This window comes from Azolla caroliniana, unplaced genomic scaffold, assembly GCF_043228905.1.
Source record: "Azolla caroliniana isolate FFs.n. ecotype wild unplaced genomic scaffold, voAzoCaro1.0.p SCAF_8, whole genome shotgun sequence".
Taxonomy (NCBI): domain Eukaryota; kingdom Viridiplantae; phylum Streptophyta; class Polypodiopsida; order Salviniales; family Salviniaceae; genus Azolla; species Azolla caroliniana.
The window spans coordinates 12,161,232-12,187,376 of record NW_028230443.1 but is presented as its reverse complement, the minus strand read 5'-3'; positions in this window follow the sequence as shown (position 1 = coordinate 12,187,376).

Here is a 26,145-nt window from a genome sequence, read left to right as displayed (position 1 = left end):
GAACCATTCCTCATGACTCGTCATATGATTTGATGCTCTGGAATCAACATACCACACCTCCATTGATTTTGAGGTGTTCACGGCCATCGAATTGGCCTTGTGCTTCATTATGAAGGTTGGGCCCAATCCAATTCTGGCTCGTTCAAAACCCTCGGCGTACTATGATTTCTGATGCCTTCCTTCGTCTCTTCCGCTTGATTCGGCTTTGTCTGAATCGGCTTTCTTCTTCTAGCACTTGCTCTCCCTGTGTCCTTTCTTGCCATAGTACTAGAATTCCTTTGCGACCTTCTCTTGCTAGCTTCCGGCATAGCTATGACTCCCCCTGCTTCCGGAGGATTCGGAATTGCTTCCGGCATTTCGATTATGCAACACGTTCTACTCTTTTCGGTTGCCTCCATTGCGCGCTGATCCGCCTCTTCTGCCATGACTACGCGGCCTATCTTCCTCCGTGTACAACATCTTGTTGTTGGTGTGTATACTTCTTGACGCACCCGCGTGATTTTCCTCCACGAGCAACATCGACCCGCCGTCCAGAACGCTCCGAACTTTGAAACTAACCCACCACGACACACCTGCACCATTTCATCCTCCTCGACGTTCACGTTGACAGAGGTGAGAGAGTCACAGATCTCCTTGATTTAGGTCTTGTAATCGACCACAAATAGATCTTTCTGTCGGACATTGCTGAACTCCTGCCTGAGCTGCAGCTTCTTGGCCGTTGTGCTAGCGGTGAAAATCCTCTTGAGATTCGCGCACGCATCCTTTCACATCTTCGCATCCCGAATGTAGCTCAAGAGTTGGTCGTTCACACAGGACGTGAAGCAGTGAAGAACTCTGCTTGCCGCTTGTTCTCAAGCTAAAAAATCTCTGTTTGTTGATTCGGGCGCTGCATGATTAGCTCCATCGAGATAACTCTAGTAGCCAAGACCAAGCAAGTACTAGTGCATCTTGTACGACCAAGATGGGTAGTTGCTCTTGTCGAGCTTCTCAGTCGGTAGCGAGCTTCCCATTACTCTGTCCATATTGTTGTCTTATCCTTTCCGAAAACAACAACCTAACTCTATCTTATCGCAAGCTTTTCTGCCGGCTGCAGACAAGTCTCAACCCTCGCGCTCTAATACCATGTAAAAGAATACGTGTGCGTAAGAACACAGAGTACACGGTTCGGTAGTACGACAGTTTAGTAGAACACAAAAACCAGAGAGAAAGAGAGCAAGAGACACACACAAAGAGAGAGATAGATAGATAGATTATATTATCTTCTTCGGAGTTCAAATATGACCTGTGAGACCAAAAATATTACATTTCACGTGATACGTGTGAAAGTGAGTTGTGACTCTCGATGTTCAAGAACTTTACCAATGAATGTTGCAATCGAGAGTGCACATTGTGGTTGTTAGAGGAATTCATGCAAAGATTGGGCTCAGTCGAAGAGATGTGGAAAGCATGGTCGAATATGATCAAAGGCAGACCATTGTATCAAAGTGTGATACTCAGACTCGCGAACTTGTTTAGGGCAAAGTGTGCATAGCCGACCACTCTCATCACTTGTGCCCCAACGCCCTGTTTCACCTTGCAATGCATGTGACCGAAGTCGCATGGAAGCAACGGTTCAAATGGCAGATAACGGTCTGGGCGCTAACATGTATCGATGTGTACGATTTCCCCGTTCCGCAAAGAATATGGTTTTGTAGTTAGGTCCAACATGTGTAGTATAATGTGTGAAGCGTGAGCCTCCACATTTGTCCCATGTCATGATACATTGGTGTTGCAAAAAGGCCTCATTTACAAAGGAATCTAATGACACATCATGAAGCAAGTGTCTCATGTCCCATCTACCAAACCATTTTTCTACATCTTGCATCCAACCAGAACACAAAATTTTGCTTTTATGTGTCTTTTGGATCTTTTTGCTTGCTTCCCACACAATTCTAGGAAGTGGATGTGAGGGACTTTTTTGAACCTTAAGCATGTATTCAACAACCCTTTCCATGGCCATGATCTCAATGGGAAGCGATCCCGTCTCAAGGAGGAGGAGGGTGTAGGGCGTTTGTTTCTTAACTACAAAACTACAAAACTATATTCAAAATAATTCTCTGTATGTTCTCTGTACATACTTCGTGCTCAATGAGCACCTTTTATACAATCCCTGACTATTGGGATGACACAAGTACTTACAGTACTTGACCGCTTATAAATGAGCATCTTACACTTACTCCTAAAATTATTCCTTATGTGGAATAACACTCTAACGGCCTCTCAGTTTAAACATTGCCACGACCATATTTTGTGTACGGTTTTATGCACCTAGTCTACGCACTGGGTTATGTACTCATTTACGCACCCAATGTTGAGCTCGTCTCTCAACACCTACATGCTTAGAACACAAAGATCACGTAGGAACTACGTTGGATAGGGTTTGCTACATCAAAGTTAGATTCTTCACTGTTCATCCGGCAAGGTCAACATGAGCTGGTAAGTATTTTACTTTATGTTGATGATCTAGTCATCGTCGGTGCCGACTTGGAGGAAATCGGTTGCATCAACTCCGAACTTGTTGCATCATTCGAGATGAAGGATCTGGGGGATCTTCACTACTTCCTCAAGATCGAAGTGATCCGAACCCCAAAGGCATATTGATCAACCAACGATTATGTGCTCAATATGCTCTTCAAGTTGGGCATGATGGATTGTAAATCCATCTTGACTCCTCTTGATAGGAATGTCAAGCTTCGCCCCAAATTGGGAAAGGTGTTATCGTGAAGATTTTTGGCAATGGTGTGAAAATTGCGAGGAATGTACAAAATCGAGTGTGGTTCTTCACACACAATATGAAACAATAATAGTGAAGATATTATTTTATATTAGTTTAATATCTTGTTACGAAAATATGGATGTCTTCAAGAGCTTCTAAATGCATTTTACTACATGTGAAATGGACAACTTAGTGTGAAGTTATGTGAGTATGAAGTTTGAGAAGAAGAAGACGAAAACAAAACTATGAGATATCCCACATAGATGGAACACCATCAGGATTCAAGATTATATAAGTAAAGCTATAGAACGTAATATTTGTATTCATACAAGCATTCAAACGTTTGGAAACGAACACGTTTGAAATGGGAAAAATATGTGCTCCTTTTTTTAATCGTTACAATTCATTACAATTCAGCTCATCCTAGTGGTAAAGAGTCATGCTATTGTTGTCTATGTCTTGGGTTCGATTCCCAATTGTCTCATCTCTTTCTCTATCTCTTTAGTACCATTTATAGAATTTTTTTATGTTAGTGTTATAATAGTTTTTTTTCTTTTCTTTTTTTATTATTAGACGTAAGCACGACCTCGTGCTAAGTTGTTGTGTTATTATTACTTGTGTCTTGGGTTCAATTCCCAACTTTCTCATATCCTCTTGTTAGTGTCATGGCAAAATTTTATGTTAGTGTCATGTTCCTTTTTCTTCTTTTTCTTCTTTTTCTTTCTTTCTTTGTTATTAGAAATTAGCTCACCCTTGTGGTAAGTTGTTATGCTACTATTGCCTATGTCATGGCAACATTTTATGTTAGTGTCATATTCCTTTCTTTATTTTTTCTTTCTTTGTATTAGAAATTAGGTCACCCTAGTGGTAAATTGTTATGCTACTACTACCTATGTCATGTTTTCTTCATATTCTCGAATATACGTTTTATGAGTTTTTGATCGTTTCTTTTTTCTTTTCTTTTTTTCTTTCTTTGTTATTAGAAAATTAGGTCACCCTAGTGGTAAGTTGTTATGCTACCACTGCCTATGTCATGTTTTCTTCATATTCTTGAATATACGTTTTATGAGTTTTTGAACGTTATAATTTATAATGACATATTTTGATTCAATATCTATAGTTCATACTCATTTTTTTGTGAAGTTCTAAAGTGAGGATGATAGAGATGTCTTGATTCTTAAGAAGCATCCCAAAAGTATGCATGTGATACAATGCAAATATTGCAACCGTACTTATGTTGGTGGTTCACAATGGATTAGAGTCCACTTATTGGGATTGAGAGTGAATCAATATATAATATAGACCATAGTGAATCCAATCCAACTTTGAGATGATTTACCATACACGTTTGATCAAATCATTCTCGAATGCGAATGCACGTATGATACGTATGGTTCATTCTATGATTTGTAGAGCCATATCTCTTTATATTTCATCTATGTGTTAGGAGCACAAAAAGGTTGGGTTATATAACTTGGACAAATGGATGCGGCCAAGTTGTTCAAAATGGTTTTGGAGAACCGGAACCGGAACGGACGAACCGGAAAAACGGATCGGTCGAGTCAGTTGAACAGGATGATTGCGACGCACGGTGTCTTGAAGATTTTCAATGTGAAATGAACAAAATTGTCTAACGGTTCCGTCGGTTCATTGGAGGTCAACTGTAGATGCAATATGCAGTTGAACATTTGTAAAAACAAGACTAAAGCCTTGTAAAATTTTGTGTTTATAAGAGTGTAAGTAAAAATTTAAACCTCACACCTCCTACATAAGAGCCACATGACTTACCACTAAGCTAAGTCATAACTTTAAAGTTATGTTTTTATCATTATACTTTTCATATGTAAAATTTCATACATGAGAGCTTGGATGAGTGACATGGCAAACATGCATCGCATGCATTTAATGTGTTACATGCATGTCTTGCACCCTCCCATGCATCATATGCATTGGGGGATCTATAAAAGAATGGAGGTCAAGCAAAATGGGACGAATGAAGAACTTGGGAAGAAATTAATAATAATAATAATAATAATAATAAATCAAGTTATCATAATATATCTTGTCTCTCAAATCTAAAGTCAAGCGTTCAATCTTTATCTCAATCTCTCTCTCTCAATATCAATCTCTCTCAATCTATCTTAAATCCTTTCTCGCTAAAGCTAGTGCAAACTTCGAATCCTTCCGGTTCAGAACCTCGGCGGTTCCGCCTCACGATCCGCACGTAGTGACGGTTTTTTCACGACAGCGTTGTCGTGGCGTGGCTCACCTGGAAGCGTAGCGTTACGTAGACAGAAGATAACGTGAAAGTGAGGAAGGAATCACTAGGATTTTGGATGGAAGTGATGAAAGAGTAGAAATAGATAAATAGTGATCAACAAGATATGACAAGATAGGATATAGAATGATAATTGAAGCAATAAAAGAGATTTATAATTATTTGATGAAAGAGTTACAAAATAGTTGCGAGCATTGTTGAATTTGAACTTTGTCTCACAAGTAGACCACAATCTTCTCTTCTATCTTTCAATGAGATAAGACTCGAACCTCCACCCTTTTTGTTGAGAGTTGAGCACCACAACCGCCAACTTAGAGCTTCTCTTGTATATTGACCTTCTTTTCTTCTTTCTCTATTGTGATATCTCTTACAACATAACTCTATTTGATTCTATTGATATATATAATATAGTTCTTTTGATATTGATCGATTCCTTCATATCCTTGTCACTATACTCCCTTCTCCTTTTATAGGAAGGGGATGGTTTTGCATGTGGGCCCTATGTCACACATGCAAAAAGGGGCTCTTGCATGTGTGCTATATGGTGCACATGTAGTACATTACATGGTTTAGACTACACAATGCTACTTCAAATAAAACAACACATTTTCTTTTATATATATAATGAGTATTGGCTAAATGGTAGGCTTTGAGGTTCATAATGTGGAGTTTGTTGGTTCAAGTCTTCTCTCACCCATGTAATACAATATATGGTGCACATGTAGTACATTATATGGTTTAGGATTTAAACCATACAATATTACTTCAAATAAAAGAAGACATATAGTAAATTATACATACTACAATTATAGGGTAAATGGTAAGGTTTCAAAGTCATAAGGTTGGGGTTATTGGTTCAAGTCCTCTCTTGTCCATGTAATATAATATATGTATATATTTATTTATTTATAAACGTAATATTAAAAACACACTATGATAATATTATACATTATATGTAGAGGCAAATAATATATATATATATATTATTGGTTCAAGTCCTCTCTTGTCCATGTAATATAATATATATTTATTTATTTATAAAGGTAATATTAAAAAACACACTATGATAATGTTATACATTATATGTAGAGGCAAATAATATATATATATATATTATTGGTTCAAGTCCTCTCTTGTCCATGTAATATAATATTTATTTATTTATTTATTTATTTATTTATTTATAAAGGTAATATTAAAAAACACACTATGATAATATTATACATTATATGTAGAGGCAAATAATATATATATAAAACATTATCAAGATATATTTTATTTTAGTTACGTATTTATCTTTTGGTAGACTTTTAATGTGAAGCTTTTGTACTTCATGATAGCATGTGGCCCAACATGGTTCCGACAAATTGTCGGAACCCTCATCTACTTGACTATCACCCGGCCAAACCTCAGTTATCCAGTTGGTTTAATCCGTCAATTTATCTCGTAACCGAAAGCCGATCACCTTCAGTGCGTGCATTGAATCATGTGATATGTGAGCGGCATGAAGGATCATGGGTTGTTATATCAGGCAAGTATAGACGGACAATTAGTGGGCTACGTGGATGCCGATTGTGTCAAGATTCAAACTCTTGACATGACCATGTTATAATCGAGTGTTATGTGTTAACCACACATCTAGCATATAATCATGTATATACTTCCTCGTTGTAGGTTTTAGCTAGCATCATGGGCATAATTTCTCCCTTGTATTATTAACACTTGGCACAAGCATGCGTACCTTCTACCTACATGCTCTATTGTATCACATGCGTGCAACAAGTATGCATGCCACTTAGTATAAATAGTTGAGTTCACCTTGAAGGAATTCAAGGTGAACAACGCCAGTCATGGACATATCAATCTAGTATTCTCATTTCGCCCATCTTCTCTCCTTAATCTTCATCTCTATCTTTATTCTCTTGTGTCATTCCGTCATCACTCCGTCGTAGCCTCATCATCCGTGCTCCATCTTAGTTCGCACTTGGTGTTTCCGTGACAGTTTGTTCACCTTCCAACTAGAAGCATCACCCGTCTCCCTCATCGACCTTGCTTCTAGAGTTACCATCATCAACATCGCTTCATTTCCTATCTTCCTCGCCATTTCTATCTCCTAGTTTCTTCTCATCATTTTCATTGGCTTTTAGTTTCTCCTCATCATTGTCCCTATTTTTTAGTTTCTTTCCCGTTCGTGTTCATGTTCCAATTCCCGGTGAGGGCCGCACAAGGCTGCTCACTCCCATTGGTGTTGGTGTTCTAGTTCTCACTCCCGTTGGTGTTCGTGTTCCAGTTCCCGGTGAGGTCCGCACAAGGCCGCTCACTCCCGTTGGTGTTCGTGTTCAAGTTCCTGGTGAGGGCCGCATGGTCACTCACACCCGTTCGTGTTCGAGTTCCATGTGAGGGCCGCATGGTCGCTCACTCCCGTTCATGTTCCAGTGTCTGGTGAGGACCGCACATGGTCGCTCACTCCCGTTGGTGTTCATGTTCGAGTTCCCGGTGTGTTCCAGTGTCCGGTGAGGACCGCACATGGTCGCTCACTCCCGTTCGTGTTCATGTTCCCGGTGAGGGCCGCATGGTCGCTCACTCCCGTTTGTGTTCTAGTCTCCGGTGAGGACCACACACGGTCGCTCACTCCAACTATTGTTCGTGTTCTAGATCCCGGTGAGGACCGACATGGTCGCTCATGCCCGTTGTTGTTCATGTTCCTTTTCCTGGTGAGGACCACACATGGTCGATTAATCCCGTTCGTGTTCCATTTCTCGGTGAGGACAACATGGTTGCTCACGCCCGTTGGTGTTCGTGTTCCAACTCTCAGCGAGGACCGTTCCAGTTCCCGGCAAGGACCTCACATGGTTACTCACGCCCCTTGGTGTTCATGCTCCCCGTGGTCGCTCACACCCGTTGATATTTGTGTTCCAGTTCTAGACGAGGACCAGACATGGTCGCTCATGACAAACGATCTGGGAAGGCATCGTTGAAGGGGGGATAATGTCAAGATTCAAACTCTTGACATGACCATGTTATAATCGAGTGTTATGTGTTAACCACACATCTAGCATATAATCATGTATATACTTCCTCATTGTAGGTTTTAGCTAGCATCATGTGCATAATTTCTCCCTTGTATTATTAACACTTGGCACAACCATGCGTACCTTCTGCCTACATGCTCTATTGTATCACATGCATGCAACAAGTATGCATGCCACTTAGTATAAATAGTTGAGTTCACCTTGAAGGAATTCAAGGTGAACAACGCCAATCATGGACATATCAATCTAGTATTCTCGTTTTGCCCATCTTCTCTCCTTAATCTTCATCTCTATCTTTATGCTCTTGTGTCATTCCATCATCACTCTGTCGTAGCCTCATCATCCGTGCTCCGTCTTAGTCCGGACTTGGTGTGTCCGTGACAGATTGGGCCAAAAATGTCGGCAATCGCAGGTCTACATCAAGTTTTGCATTCTCACTTGAAAGTGCCGCAATCGCCTAGAGCAGTAAGAAGCAGCCGATAGTTGCACTGTCGAGTACAGAGGCTGAAAACAAAGGGATGGTTGTCGTTACATGCCCGGCCATATGGTTCAAGCGGCTATTACAGGATCTGCGGATGGACGTTGCCGATTCGACGATGATATATTGAGACAACCTCAACAACATCCAGGTGGCTAAGAACCCCATCTTCTATTCTCGGACTAAGCACATTGAGGTACAATACCATTTTGTGTGTGAGCGAGTTCTCTCTGGTGTGGTGGAACTTGTATATGTTCCAATGGATCGGTAGGCTGTCGATATCTTCACCAAACCTCTCGGCCTAGACAAGTTGTGGCAATTTTCGAGTGAGCTTGGTTTGCAACACCTTGACATGCCAAATTTGAGAGGCAGAAGCACTAGGAGAGCCGTGAGAGATGAAGTCCGAGAACCCGAATTGGGTGAAGAATTCGATTTCGCAATGACTAAGGAAGCCGAGGATAGATGTAGGGGGGGCGATCAGAAGGAAGAGTCGGAACTAGAGACGATCAAACAAGAGGATAGACCGCGACAGAAGAGGCAAGACAGATGGCAGAGCCAAGAAGGGCAGAGCTAGCCAGAACAAAAAGACCAGGACCATGACATGGTCAGATGTGGTCAAAGGCCGGTAGGAGACAAGTTGGACATGGCTGACTCGGTCGAAGGAAGTGGTTTGGAAGAACCAAGTCACATGAAGGCCAGATGGACGATAAGGGAGCCAGAGAAGATGCCTAGGAAGGAGAGCTGACGGATTAGGGGTGCACAGAGGCAAGAAGAAGGCCGACGAAAGTCTATAGCAGACAAGCCCACCGAACAGGTTGAGGAGAACGGGATTGGATGGGTCGTGGAGCGCAAGCAAGAAGGCGTGAAGCTAAGAGAGGTCAGACTGAAGAACTAGTAGAGTAAGAGGAACCTCAAGTTGAGCTTGAGGGGGAGTGTTTAGAGACAAGCTCAACAGGAGCCGGATCGTCTAAAGGAAGTCGGTTGACGAAGTCGACAACCGAGTCAGCTGAATAAGTTGACACCTAAGCAACCTAGGGTATGGTTGATAAGCCGTTAGAGTCTATAATCCTAATTATAGTATTAGGAATATTTTTGGTAGTTATAGTATCAGGGGCCTACATTCCTATGCTAATAAATAGAAATATTATGGGTTGCATCAGTGTCAGTCATTCATGAGCATTCAAGTACTGACGGTCCTTGTGTCAGCTCACTATTAGGGCTTGTATAAAACTGCTCACTAAGCACAATCATATGTAGAGAGTGCCATTATTTTGAATTTAGTTTTTCTACCATTTCTCTCTCTCTCTCTCTCTCTCTCTCTCTCTCTCTCTCATACTGTGTATTCTCCATTTTCTCTGTGTTTACCTAACTATTGCTACAGTCTAGCTGAGCTGACTGTGTTTGTGTACAAGCTTCCGCATCTTACTCTTTTCGTATATGTATGATGTGAAAATAAGAACAATAAATGTTTTTGCTAGTCTTGTGTTGTACTGATCGACAGACACAAACGGATCAAACGACTTACTTATCAAGTCATTCTATCAACGAGATTGTGATTGGAAATTGAATTCGGTCGACTCTGCCCGATGAATGCTTAAACACAGTTAAACATAAACATATACCTCAAATCACCATACTCAATCACTATGATTATCAAAATACTATTCGGATCGACTGTTAGCTATATGCATTATGAGTAAGAGAATCTGAAATAGTAGTCCACGACACAAAATATACTCTAACTAATAATATTATATTAAACTTATAGCAATACATATCAATGATGTTACAATGCTCTCAGTCCCTTTTTATAGGAGACTTGAGAGACTTTCCCAAGATAATACAATTGCCATTAGGCAAGAATATATTACAACTAACTGTCCTATTTTTCCTACTTGGTAATAGTACTTATTATTCGACTATTCCCTTTCACACGTGTTCTGCTATGACTATGACTTTGATTCCTATTTCTACTATCATTTACTAGTTTGCCGATCTATATACTTAGCATAGCTTAGTCAGTCAATCCGTTTGTCTAACGCATGGCATGCCTATGGGATAGTACCTTGCACGGTCGATCCTACTACTTGCTTTGTTCCCAGTTCTATGTTTTGCTCGGGTTGTGTTGGCTCCTCCTCCGTATTCTCCCGGTCTAGTTTGTTCTCTTGTCTTGTCTATTCCACTTCTTCTAAGGTATCGATGATCACTATGCGCTCCATGGAGTGTGATTGTTGTTCTATTTGTTCGTCATCTGCCTTAGTCTCTCGCCCTTTTCTCTAACGCGCTCCTTCTCATAGGACTCCAATTCCAACGCGAGTTGTATTTGATGGTCCTCGTATTCCTTTAGCAATTTGGTCATTTCAGTCGTATTTTGGGTTTTTCGTTCGTAAAAATCGCCCGAGAGTTCGTCTGGGACAACTGTCAGACTAGTCTCATCTATCTTGTAGTAACCTTGGCCTTCCTTTTTGTAATTCTCTTGGTCTGCTTGCAATAGTTGTAACTCGGCTACTTGAGTCAATCAAATCTTCCATCCCATTTCGAGAGACTCCATGATCTATTACTACATCATTTTCTTGTGTCTACGTAGTATTGCTTGCATCTTTTGTTCCCCCATGCTGAGTTGATACTCCAGACTGCAAAGTTTTTGTTTTGTAGCATTTCTCGTCGAGGTACTTATGAGTCTTGGTCAAATTGTAATTTTGCTTCGGCCACTAGGAGTGAGGTCCGCACATTTTCACATTTGACCGTAAGTTGCTTTACCTGCTGGGCTAGTCATTCCTGGTCGTCACTAAAGTCTTGGTGCATCTTTTCCCTTTTTGCTTCAACTATATGCCTTTGACATATTTCCTCCTGTGTCTTAATTTACCTATTGAGCTCAGCTATGATTTGTTGTGTTCGATAAAAATGTATGTTAAGAGTTGTGTGTTCATTATGGAGTTTGTCAAAGTCTTCTTTCAATGCTTGAAGTTTGTCATGGACTCATTTCTGAAAATTCTCCACGTGTTGATGTGTCGTCCTGAATCGGTCCCTCATCCTTTGTACTTTTGTGTCGGTAGCCTCTAGTCCTTTATTTGCTCAGTCGATTATATCCTCCTTTTCTTTCAATTCCTCCCATAATTGTCGATCCAGTACTGGCACAATGGCATGCTCATATGTCTGGAGTCTCTCTTCAACTTCCTTTAGTTTTGACTCCACTTGTTGTAGTCGTATTGTTAGCTCTGTATTGGATTGTGTGGTTGTCAACCATTCTTTCTTCATGAGCTCAGATGCCTTCGTCGTTTGTATGTCGGCCATATCTTTTGTTGCTTGACTCGTTTTGGCCAGTTCTTGGTGCACTTCGACTAATGTTGTATGCAAATGTGGTATCTGAATAGTATCCCTTTGTTTTGAATATCTCGTTGTCGGCTGATTCTTTGTAGTTCTTGTTCATCTGCTGGCTCGATTTCCCCTTATAGTGTGCGCTGAATCATTTCTTGATCCTTGTGTTCCTACGCTAGTTGGTTGGAAGCAAATTGTAATCATTTACCTAACTAGTCGACCAAGTTGTATAATGTGCCAAAGCGTAATATGGCCACAATTTCATGTGTTGTTGGCGGTATTTCTAGTATAGCTAAGACTTTGTTTGTTGTGATCTCCAATGATTTCCCTTTCTCGATATTTCCGATTGGAGTATATTCTATGTCGATTACCTGTGTTGTGGTCAGTGCCATTAACTCTTTTGTTCTGTTTGATGTTTCTTGTGTAATTTCCTCTTTTTCCTCTTTGGTTGATTCTAATCACCAGTCGTTGATTCTTTCCTTTTAGATGACCCTTGGTCGATAGTATGTGTTGTCTGTTGACTTTGGATTTGCTCTTGTAGCTCTCTGTCGACTTTTGAAGTCGACCAACTCTTTTCTTTGGGAGCGGGTGGTTGGGTCGTAGTCGTGTTTTTTTATTGTTGACTCTTTTCTTGTTATCTTCTGGAAGATTGTTCCTCGACTTCCGGTTGTTGGCTTCCTGTTGTTGGCTAGTCTTCTTGCCACTCGTCATGTGGCCCCGTCAATAGTCATTGTCTTGTCGATTTCTTGGGCAATGACTACGATGATTGCCCCTTCTCCTTCTCTGGGGTCTTATGCCCTCTAATGGCCAATGGCATTGGGCATAAAAGAGTCAGCCATTTTGCAATGATCGGAATCATGGTTTTGCCACCCTTAATTGCCACTAGATGCACTCAAAACGCTACTAATGTAATGTATCCCCAATCAATTTTTCCTCCCTCATAGGTCATTATGATGAAGCCTACCTTATTCTTAGGCATGTAATAACTTTTCAGGTTCATATACACTACCTCTAATAAAAAAATTGCGACTTCTTTGAAGAAAACATAAAGACCCCCCTAAGTCCTATATGCTTTTGTTGAAGTTGAATACTCACCAAAATAAGATTGAAGAGTGTCTTCTCCAATTGCATCCATTTTATTATACACCTCATTTTTCAGATTTAAAATCTGTTGTACGTGTTTGTTGGTGAGTTTGGCGACATTGATCTTGTTGATGACCTCCATAGCTTGTTGATGGGGTGGGGGTTCAGCTACCCGAATAAATCCGTCTTGGAACCCATTGGTCTGTAGCCAGTTCTTGAGATGTACTGAGATCTCGATCGGCATTTCTTTGGTTGATTCGTCTTCTGAGGTGAGAGTACTATATTTTGTGCAATAATTTAATAGTCGGAGTTGTTTAGGAGCTCTATTCAAAGGAAAGTTTGCTTCTCTTCGCTTTTCTATGTGAGGAAAATGGGAAAAAGAAGGTTTTGTATAAGTGTAGAAGTGGTTCATATCTTGAGATGAAATAGCTTCAAGAATAGAATCTTCTATTAATGACGTCTTTAAGAGCCACTCATTATAAATGATTTTAATTGTTGATGTGTCCTTCTATAAATAGGTGTGAAAGATAGTGCCAAGAAAGTATACATGTCAAGGTAATTTATTTTTTCTACAACTACTATTGGATTAACCCCATAGTACAATGTATTTACAAACATAGCTCTTTTAACTGATTATGGTCGATCGACTACCCATAGTATTGTCAATTGTTGGGTCGGCCTAGTCATTCAACTCCTCTGGTAGTAATGGATTGGTCGGAGTCGGCCCCTGATTGTTAAGAAACAAGCTCAACAAAAGCATGCGATGCTTATTGATAACTGGGATCTTCTATAGTAGCTAAATTAGGAAATTAGTTACTATTAGACATATAGGTAAAACAACTATTTAGCTACTCGTCGCTATTTAGCTGAATATGTAAGTCATTTATATACTTAGGTAAAACAGTAAGAGTGAGTAGGAGAGTGAAGTAAGAAGACATACGAGAGAGGTTTTTTCTCTGTGTAATGAAACATAAGTTTTTATGGCTGCTACAGTGGTGAGTTCCCTTCCCCCTTTCCTTCTCTCTTGAAACCTAAATGATCCTACACATCACATGTTCATTGTGCACTAAGAAGAGACGTAGCGCCTTCCTAACATAGTATTAGAGAAGAGTTTCTCGTAAAGAAGAATAGTACAGAGCTGAGAAAATTTCTCCATTTCCTGATCTGAATCAGAGAGGATCTTGTTGAAGTTAATCGTAGCTAAAGCCCTAAATTGAAAGAGAGATGACTGTTGAAAATGGAAGCCAAATAGTCACAAAAAATACTGGATAAAAACAATTTCCCAGCATGGAAATTCAGAATGATAAATTTCCTGATGGGAAAAGGATACTGGGATTACATTGAAGGAGACCTAGAAGAGACTCCAAAGATCCCTGAAGAAAATGCAACTGCTGCACAAATCAAAGCATTTAAAGATTGAATTCAAGGGGCAAGAAAAGTATTGCATTGGTTGTCACTTAGCATCTTAGATTCGATGCTTGGACATATACAAGATGTTGTGCTTCCAAAAGAATCTTGGGATAGTTTGGTGAAACTGTTTGCAGTAAACACAAAGGCAAGAAAACTTCAGTTGAAGACTAAATTAAATACCTTGGAAAAAGGTAAAATGTCAGTCAATGAGTATGCTCGTAAAATAAAGAGCATATGTGAGTCACTTGCTTCTATTAACGTGAAGGTAGAAGATGATGATAAAGTAGAAGTATGCCTAAGAGGCTTAGTACCTCGATATAAAAGCTTCAAAACATCCATTCTCACAAGGGATAGTATCCCAAGTTTTGGAGATCAAGTTTCAATGCTTGTAGTGGAAGAAAGAAATTAGATTGAAGATATAAACATAGGAAACTCTGAGACTGAGGAGCAAGCTCTCTACAATAGTGTTGAAAGAGGCCGAGGAAGAGGCCATACTACTCATACAATTGAGCATGTTGGAGCTATTCAATTGTGGGAAGAAAGAGGAAAAACAAAGTATATGTTGAATGTTATGCATGTTCCACACCTTGCAAAAAATCTGATTTTTGTTGGGCAGATTGTAGACCAAGGAATGCAAGCAAAGCTTAAGCAAAGTGGGTGCTTTATAGAGAAACATGGAAAGTTGATTGCAAAAGGAAAACACCAAGGAAGAATGTTTGTTTTAGATGTCGATATGCCTAAAATGACTACGGCTATGTTTGCAGGAGCATTGACTGTAATCTCAGATGTAGAAATGTGGCATTAACGAATGGGACACATAAGTATTCAAACTTTGCAAAATATGTTGAGAAAAAATGTAGTGGCTGGATTGCCGAAGTTGAAAGACTGTGAGATGAGCAAAATATGTGAAGCATGTCAATATGGAAAGCAAAATAAGCTTCCTTTCCCTCATGAAGGACGTATAAGCAAAAACCTGTTGAATTTGGTACATACAGATGTATGGGGACCTACAAAAAATGTCTCAATTGGTGGCTACAGATTTTATGTAACATTCATTGATGATTGCTGAAGGAAAACATGGGTTTACTTCATGAAAGAGAAGAGTGAAGTATTTGAGTGTTTTCGTAAGTTCAAATGCATGGTAGAAAAGCAAGCCGGAACTAGGATAAAATGCTTAAGGTCTAATGGAGGAGGAGAATACTTCTCAAATAAATTCTCTGATTTTCTATGCAATCAAGGAATAAGGAGACAGTTCACATGTAGATATACTCCACAACAAAATGGAGTGGCTGAGAGGAAAAACAAAACTTTGGTAAACATAGCAAAAGCCTTGATGACTGAAAAAAATATGGCATTGTATTATTGGGTTGAAGTTGTAAACGCAACAAACTATATTCTAAATAGATGCATAACATTTGAAGTACATGTAGTAACTCCCAAAGAATGTTTTTATGGCAAGAAACCTAGTTTAGGACACTTAAAAATGTTTGGATGCATTGCTTATGTTCATGTACCTGCTGAAGTAAGAAGCTTGATCCAAAAGTTGAAAATTTTGTTTTTGTGGGATATTTAGAGGAGCAAAAAGGGTATAGATGTTATAACCCTTTGACAAAAAAGATTGTAGTAAGCCTTGATGTGATATTTGATTAGTTGGGCAGTTGGTACAGCCCAAAACAGAATGCAGAAACTGATGAAGACAACGAAAATGAAGATAGAAACAAATCTGAAAATGAAAGGGATTGCCATGGAAATGGAAATAAGGTTGGACAACAGAGTCCAACATCGATAACATGTACTGGACTATCTAAAAACTCAGGTAGTAAATCTGAATCTAATGCTTGGAGTGGAAAAAATCTAAGACATAAAAAATATGGTGATAAAAAGGGAAAAATAAAGATGCCAAAATATGAAATGTTTGATGAAGGATCTAGAAACATGGAAGATGTACACAAGTGCTGAAAATCTCTGGTGTTGAAAGAGTAATGAAATATGCAAATCAAAAACTGAGAAGATCAGATAGAGAAAAAAAATTGCTGAAAGATATGGTTATGATACATACATGGCTAGGCATTATGCATATATGTCTAAAGTGGTACAAATCCCTGATCCAAATAGTTTTGATGAAGCAAAAGCTGAGAAGAAATGGGTGAATGCAATGCAAGAAGAAAAGGACTCATTGGCTGAAAATAAAACATGGGATTTGGTAAAGTTACCAAAAGGAAAAAATGTTGTAGGTTGCAAATGGGTCTACAAAACAAAGCATGATTCCAATGGGAATGTAAATAGACATAAAGCAAGACTTGTTGCAAAGGGATATGCCCAAATGCAAGGAATTGATTATGATGAGACATTTGCACTAGTTGCAAAAATGGCAACCTTGACGACACTACTTGTTGTAAGTGTAGCCAAAAGATGGGTTTAGCACCATATGGATTTAAAAAATGGTTTTTTACATGGTAACTTAGAAGAGGAAGTATACCTATGTCAACCACCAGGTTTTGAAGATAAGAGGCTTCCACAATATGTTTGTAACCTGAAAAAGGCTCTCTATGGACTGAAACGACACTAACATCATAGCACAGGAAACTTTCAAAATCTCTGAAAAAATTTGCTTTCAAAATGTCAAAGGTTGATCCATCATTTTATGTAAAGATTGTGAATGATTGCATTGTTGTGATTTTGATTTATGCAGATGATTTAATCATTGGAGGTGATTTTGTAGATGAAATAAGCAAGTTGAAGAAAAATCTAGAAATGCAATTTCATATGAAGGATTTGGGAGAGCTGAAATACTTTCTTGGTATTGAGATAATCAAATCTGAAAGTGGAATATATATGTTGTAAAAACAGTATGTAACAATTGTGTTGAAGAAGTGTGGAATGCTTCGATGCAAACCTATTGATGTACCACTGGATAAGAACTGCAAATTGAGGGGTAATTTGGGAGCAAAAATTGCAAATGTGAACATGTACAAGTCTATGGTGGGCAGCCTCATATATTTGACTATAACAAGTCCTGATTTGAGTTATGCAGTTGGATTAGTTAGCCAGTTTATGCAATAGCCAACAAAGCCATATTTGGATTGCATCTAAAGAATTTTGAGGTATGTAAAAGCTACTCAAAACTATGGATTGTTTTACAGGGCTGATCTAGACATAAAGTTAGAAGGATATACAGATGTTGATTGGGCTAGAAGCCAAAGTGATAGAAGATCCACAAGTGGATATATGTTTACATTGGTAAGTGTAGCTATTTCATGGAGTAGCAAGAAACAAGCTACTGTTGCATTATCAAGTACTAGAGCTGAATATAGAGGAGTTGCAATAGCTACTTGTGAAGAAGTTTGAATCAGAAGATTGCTTGCTGATTTGGGAGAGTATATAGATGGTGTAGTCTCAATTTGGCGTGACAATATGAGCAGTATTCAGCTCGCAAAAAACCTAATGTTCCATGCAAGAACAAAGCACATTGAAGTGCATTATTATTTTTATAGAGAAAAAGTGATTGATGGAGAAGTGCAAATCAGCAAGTTGTTGACATTCTTACGAAGGGACTAAGCATAGAAAAACATACATAGTTCAGGCACATGATGCAAGTTATAAGCATTGGTACGATAGCTGGAAAGCATGAAGGAAAGAAGAATGAAGATGATCTCATGAATGGATAAGTTGAGCTTGAGGGGGAGTGTTAAGAAACAACAAGCTCAACAAAAGCATCTGATCCTTATTGGTAATTGAGATATTCTATAGTAGCTATTAGGAAATTAGCTACTATTAGACATATAGGTAAAACAACTATTTAGTTGTTCACAACTATTTAGTTGCTCCCAACTATTTAGCTACTCACAACTAATTAGCTGAATATGTAATCACTTATATACTTAAGTAAAAAAGTAAGAGTGAGTAGGAGAGTGAAGTAAGAAGAAAAGAAAGAAGATGGACGTGAGAGGTTTTTTCTTTGTGTAATGAAACCGAAGTTTTTTGGGTTGTTACAAAGGTGAGTTCCCTTCTCCCTTACCTTCTCTCTTGAAACCTAAACAATCCTGCACATCACATGTCCGTTGTGCACTAAGAAGAGTTGTAGCGCCTTCGTAACACTGATATGGTTTAAGTCGAAAACCATTAACCCACTTTAGCATTACTCCCCCTACCAGTGTGCCTAATTGATAAGTCCCCTTCTTTTGGTCGACAATCCACTAAGGTCCTACCCATCGAAACTATAATTTCCCTGGCATGGAGCCCATTTATGTTTGAAACCCAAGTACTAATTTACCATTGTCAAAAAACTTTTCTTTTCCATGTCGATGTCAATCAACAAAGACCTTTGTACGTCTTTGTTTGTGTTCGAAGTGCGGCAAATCTTGAAGTCCACCTTCTTCTAATTGTAGCAGTTGTTCCCTTCAAAGATGTTCGGACTGCGCCTCATTCAATCATTTTACCACCTAAATTCGTAAAGTCAGAATTTGGAATTTGACTAGAATAATGGCTTCTAATCCAAAGGCCAATCAAAATGGAGTTGATCGAATAAAGGTTTTGTAAGTTGTTTGATAGTCTCATAACGCACTCTGCAACTTTTGATCCCAGTCGGTACAAGTTTCTTGACAATCTTTTATAGGATCATCTGAATTTTTTTGTTAGTCGATTCAGCCAATCTATTGGCCTGAGGATACTAAGGCGTACTTCTTTTATGAACGACTGCATAGTGATTAGTTAACTCCTGAATTATTTTATTGATGAAGTGGCTACCCTAATCACTAATGAGTTTGATCATACATCCGAATCTGCACCAAATATATTCATATAGAAATTTCGCAGTCGATGCCACTGTGTTATCTCAAAGAGGTTTTGCTTCGACCTAGTTGGTACAATAATCGGTAATGACTATTGTCCGTTTTTGCTGTTGCTTGTTTAAATGGGCCGACAAAGTTTAGACCCCAAATTTGGAAAGGTTCTAGTGGTAAATAGGTTGATGAAGCATTCTATCTTTGTCATTCGGTTGGCTGACCCATTGGCATAAATCACATTGCCGACCATAGTTTACCATGTCCTTCATAATCGTAGGCCACCAAAGGCCACTACTCCATATCTTACGGGCCATTGTGTCTCCTGCAAAATGTCTGCCTACAAGTCTAACTCCACAATGGGCTTCCCATAACAATAAGTCCTTTTCGAACTGTCGCACAAATAGGCGCCTTATTCCATTTGCACTCTTATGACATAATGTGTCTTCAAGTAGATAGAAATTTCGACGTCGAACAACCAATCGCTTTCTGTTTTCCAATGACATTTGTTTTGGGGGTAACCTTGTGCCGAGGAAGGAGATCATATTCGTGAGCCATAAGTTAGCGGGTTCATCATCTATTTCCATCGAATTGAGAATGTCGACCTTAAACAATTGTGCGTCTAGAAAATCATCTTGAACCCCATCACCTAGCTCTCCCAACTCAATTAGACTGAGATAGTAGGCTACAAAATGTTGCACCCAGGTCGATGTACAATGTCGAATTCAAACTCCTGTACCAGAAGCGTCCATGGTGCTAGTTTCCTTGTCAAAGATTGTTTCGACACCAAATACAGTAATGCAAAATGGTCGACATGGAAAGTACATTTTGGATTGAGAAGGTAGTGTCAAAACTTGTTTACACGGTAGATCATGCCGAGAGCTTCTCGTTTGGTCGTTGAATAATTCCGTTCGGCAATGGATAGTTTTCGACTCATGTAGTATATTGGTCGATACCAATTGGGTTCTGATAATTGCATTAATGCATTCCCAATTGCTATATCCAATGCATCGACAAAGATGTGGAAATCTTTTGACAAGTCCGGTGCTTGAACGACTAGAACTCGTGATAACATCTGTTTCAAGGAAACATAAGCATTTTGCTCGGTTGTCGTCCATTGAAATGGTTTTTATGGACCGCAGTATGTAATGGGTGTAGCTACATCTGCCAAATAGCGTATCATCCGACTAGGCCATCGAATTTGTCCCAGGAATCGATTTAATGCCTTGGCATTAGTCCATGATGGCTTTTACTTTGTTGGGCCTGATAGCAAGGTTGTTAGGTACGTTAAATACGGTACGGATACCATACATATAGAACGTATTAATACGTGTATAGTACCTCCCAATTTAAAAATACATTAAAGACGTTTTTTAATATGTTAAATACTTATAAAATACATATTTTACATATAGTATGTTAAATACTTCTAGAATTTGAAAATTATTTACCTTTCTAAAAAATATTTGTAATATTGTAAAAAACATCTATGTTTACACAATTTTGTGATGTACATTATAGTTATACATCCTAGAATTCATATAAGACATTTGAACATTTCACATCCTAAAATACTTATAATATGGATGTCGATATTCACTTATTCTATAAATCAATGTAAGTGTGTATCACGATGTTCTACTTCAAATTGTAATTATTTACGATTATGCCTTCATAGATTGAGGAATCATCTACGATTATCACACTCAGGATAGGTTTCTATCTTCTTTTCTGTCTTCTTCATCTTCATCTTCTTCTTCTATCTTCTATGGTTATCACATTCAGAGTTAGGACAGGTTTCAGTCTTCTTTTCTCTCTTTTTCTTCTTCTTTTTCTTCTTCTTCTTCGTGGTCATCATCTCTTCTATTCTTTTTGCTTCTTTTTCACTAAAATCTTTTTTTTCTTTTGCTTTTTGATGGGGTTTTACTTATATTTTTTTATAAATACTTATTATACCTGTTTTTTCAAATGTATGTTAAACATTGTATTGGACAAATGTACATGATATTTGACTGAACAACATTGAGGTATAGTACATACTATACAAATTATGAGTTATTATACGTATTTAAACGTTAAATACGGGTACGCAAACAACTGTGTCTGATAGCGATGCCATCCTGACTAACAATGTGACCGAGTTCCACTGGTTACACCAAATGCACATGTGGCTGGATTAAGGCTAAGCCAAGCCCTTCAACACTTATCTAAACAGAGTCGTAAATGCTCTAGATTCAACCCATATAACACAAGGTCATGGGTTTCAATCTCTTCGGAGCCATACCATGCCATATCATGACAACAACAACATCTAATATTGCATCCATAAACAGCAAAGGGAAGGCATCGGTGACCCTTGCAGAATTCAGCTTCCTGTAATCAACACATACCCTAATTTTCCCATTCTTCTTGGGTACTACAACGATCAGACTAAGCCAAGTAGACTTTTTTTACTAGTCGAATGAATCCGACCCGTAGTAATTTGTTGATTTCTTCCTTAACATTTGCAGCATAAATTGGGTTCATTCGATAACGTCGTCGTTGAACCAGTTTGGCATCCTTTTACAGGTGAATTTGATGTTGACAAAATGCGGGGTCCAAACCATTCATATCCTCGAACGACCATGCAAAAACATCTTTATATTGACGTAATAAGTGGAGGAGTTTAGCCTTGTCATTCGGATGCATGTCCTTGGCTATAAGAATTAGCTTTTGTTCAGTACAACTTGGAGCAAGATTAAGCTCTTCTAATGCTGAAGGTTTAACCTTTTGAGATAGTCTCATTTCCCTTTCCATGGCTTCTTGTTGATGTTGGAGTTTGGCTAATGATTCTGTATCTAATTGAGGAATTTGGTCATCCAACCCCGATTCATCATTGTGGACATAAGAGCTAATTACTTCGACCACATCTATTTCGAACAATGGTATGAGCTTGGGATTCTCCTCCAAATACTAATCGATCTCATTATCATCCATTCCTTACATCATATTGATCGACTCTGCATACAGGGGCATTAAATTTGTCTTGGTTAATACCTTTTCCTAGGTAGAGACTCTTAGCTTTGTTTTGCCTCTACGAAATGAGATGATATTCTTCTGCTAATTTTGCTTAATATTAGCAGTTCGAAGCCATGGTCAGCCAAGTGGTAATGGGTATGCTCCAAGTGCATCTAATTTCAGCACTACTATTGATATTTGAAACAAGTGACCACCAATTGAAAGCTCTAATTGTCGAATTAACCCTAGTGGTCGTACTGAACTTGTATCAATCATTCTTAGCCAAAAGGGACATACTCCCTAATGAGCGATTCCTAACTAGTTGATCACAAGTCGTCTTGTTTATGACATTGACACCCAACCCACTGTTGATGATGCTATGCGAGATCTCGTGGCCTCAAATGATGACTTTTATTGAAGAAATTTGTTCATCCATAATTGTCGGTTCCGTAATTAGATTACTAAAATTGATGGAAACTCGTTCTGAATCCTTCTTTGTGATTATGTTGGTGAATTTTTCCGTAAATCTGGGCACTAATTTAAGTAATCCTACCAGAGGTAACGTGATTTGGCAATTGGCGATGACTTGCCATGATGCATTTTGTTGTTGTTAGTTCTATTCTGATTTTCGACTTTCCTGGCACATCATTTATTTCCTTATTTTCTCGAAGCATTCTGTCTTCATTGTTCTTATTGACTTCCTCTACCCAATCCTTACCAGCCTTATGGATTTCTTCTTGTGTTTCCCATTATGACTACTTGGTTTTGCTTCAAGTCGTAACTTGTTGTACCTCTACAGTTACCATATTTACTATTGAGACTTTACCCTTTTCCTTTGTCGGACATTGATTTGCATAATGACCTTCCTTTCGGCAAATATAGTAGATAGGTTTGGCCTGTTCACTAGCTTCCCCTTTTTTGAAATAAGATTGTCAAAAATCTTGTTGCTCTAGTTCCTCTCAAACTCGAAGGTTATATTGAAACTGCCTAGATGACTTTGGTCGTCTATTCTCATCGCTACGTTCATCACTGCCTAAGAATCGACGATTAGTTTGTTGATTGTCATCATTCCTTCATTGATCGTAATAGCGTCTGTCCTCTTGATGTTCTAATACTTTGTATGAACGTCGATCATTTCTATCATAGTTGTTGGGAAACAGGTCCCTTCGGATGGGAAGAGAGAAGAGCCAAGTGGATGAGGAAATCGCCCGAGGCCGATAGGCTGAGGTCGAAACCGAAATCATGTAGATAGCCAACTCGGGAGACTATATTTGTAAATAGTCGAAATAAGCCTCTATGGGCTATACTTGTAAATAGTCCGAAAGTTGTACTAGTATATAAGCAATTAGGGCAAATCTTATAGTGTTAGTGATCATTATTGAAAAGTTAGAAGGTAGCAGTTGCCTCTGTACACACACACACACACACACACACAGAAGAGAAGTCGCCGGTTGGTGAAGGTACAAAGCTCGAGGTCATTGCCTTTGTGTCTTCTATTGTACCTCCTTTCTCATATAGTGATAGTTGGAGTCTGTGGGCTCCCGTGGTTTTTCCCTATTAGGGTTTTCCACGTAAACATCATGTGTCATCTCTTCTATGTAAGTGTACGAACATCCATTTCTATTTTGTTCTTTCATAAAGTGTTTGAGTTTCGGTTATGGCCAAGCGCTATTCCGCACAATAATGAGGTGAGTAATCACGATCATATTTGTGATGACTGTCCCTTCTTTAATCTTCTTGGAGATTATTATCCCCTCGATAATTGTCGTGATGCTCATCTCTTCTATAATCATCTTGTTGATTATGATCTCATCGAAAATGATCCTCATATCTTGGTCGATCGTTTTCTCGAAAACAATGCGTTTTCCGATTTCTGTCATCTGTGCAATCATCAAGTGGTTCTACTTGCCTTACTGGAGGCGCGACGTTATTCAAGAGATTCTATTACACTGGTCGATTGTGTGTGCCTTCGAATGGCAGATTGTACAATGTGTTTGTAGTGTGCATTCTACTGTAGAATGCCCCGGATTCAAGCATGTGGTGCATTGAATTGCTTGTCGGAACCTTACTTCCTCTGGATTTGGTAATGATTTTTGTAGTGACATCATATACATACTATTACTTGTTTGTGTTTTATCCATTGTGAGTACTTTGTCAATTACCTATTCTAGTTATTGTTCCTTAAAATAAAAAATGGCTAATGTGGTCCAGAGTGGGTCTCGGAGTGCTGATAAAAAAGTATCCTTCACATCTTCCTCAAGAGGGGGTCGTGCTAACTACCTCCAAAGATTTTGAAACTGAATGAGGAATTGTGGAACTGTTTCTTGAGCTTCTTGGTAAGCCGCATAGAATTGGCTCATGAGTTCCCTCTTTGGTATTTGCCGATGAAATAATCTGATAAATTTACTAGTTAATTGCTTAAGTGACTCAAACTCACCTTCTTCATGCTGTGAGTACCAATTCGTTGATTGCCCCTTCTAGCGACAATCTGAATTCTGCTATGATTTATCAACATCCGCTTCTGACAGACTTTATGAGACGTGGTTAGCTTGCCATGTCGTGAGGAAAGCATGCATGTGCGCTTCTGCATCTGCTTCACCATTGTATTTAGGATAGGGGTACGACATTGTCTCTTCCCCTAAAAGTTCTACCAAATCAAGTAGGTGTCGGTGCTGGTCGGACGATTCCCCGTCCAAACTACTACCGTTGGTTAGTAACTCAAGGATTCATCTTGAGGCCCCTGTAGGTTCTTGTCGACAAACTCCAAGTTACTCGAATTATTTCCTTGTCCATGTCAGCTCTCCGATCTCATGCGTGGTTGTCTGCTTCCGACGGGCTCTTCTATACTAGGTTGAGGAGGCGACATCCATTCCTAGTCGATAGACACAAAGGGTTGAACGACTTACTTATCGAGTTGTTCTATCAACGAGATTGTGGTTGGAGATTGGATTCGGTCGACTCTGCTCGATGAATGCTTAAACACAATGAAACATAAACATATACCCCAAATTACCATACTCGATCACTATGATTATCAAAATACTATTCTAATCAACCGTTAGCTATATGCATTATGAGTAAGAGAATCTGAAATAGTAGTCCACAATATAGAATATACTCTAACAAAAAAATTATATCAAACTTATAGCAATACAGATCGATGATGTTACAATGCTCTCGGTCCCTTTTTATGGGCGACGTGAGAAACTTTCCCAAGATAATACAATTGTCATTTGGCAAGAACCTACAGTTACAACTAAATGTCCTATTTTTCCTACTTGGTAATAATACTTATTATTCAACTATTCACTTTCAGACTTGTTCTGCTACGACTACGACTTCGACTCCTATTTTAACTATCATTTACTAGTTTGTCGACCTACATACTTTGGCCAGCTTAGTCAGTTGATCCGGCCGGCTAAAGTCTTTGAGAAAACAAAACATTTGTGAAGAAAAACATAATGCAATATCGTATAAAGATGCGACTAATTTAAATTACGTCTTCATTATAGTTGAAAAAACAAGATAATAAGAATTCTAAGATTATATTTTTGGAAATTAAAATGAAGTTTTGAACCCTGAAGAGGTCAATATTTCTATTTTCCGAAACCAACGTCAATGCCAATCAACATTTTATGTGATCCCTACTTAGACTTGATATGTCACTTTTCCAATGAATATCTGTTAGCTAAAGAATAAGCAACTTTCAAAATAATTTAGTAAACTTTTCGTTAATGGCTAAAACTTAATACTTTCAAATGGAGAAGTTCTAATCCATACACTCAAATTCAATTTGTATTTTTAAGACCAGTGATGAATTCGGTGCAAGGAGTTGTGGCCCTCCCTATGTTAACATATGGTCAATGCCATTTGTTTCATGAGCAAATGTATAAAGGGAACTAGTGCACTTACCAAAAGTATGTTGTGTGTGTGTGTGTGTGGATGCTAATGGCCTCGTGAAACATATGATTTATCATTCAACAAAGAAATCAACACTTGTGACAAACAATGTG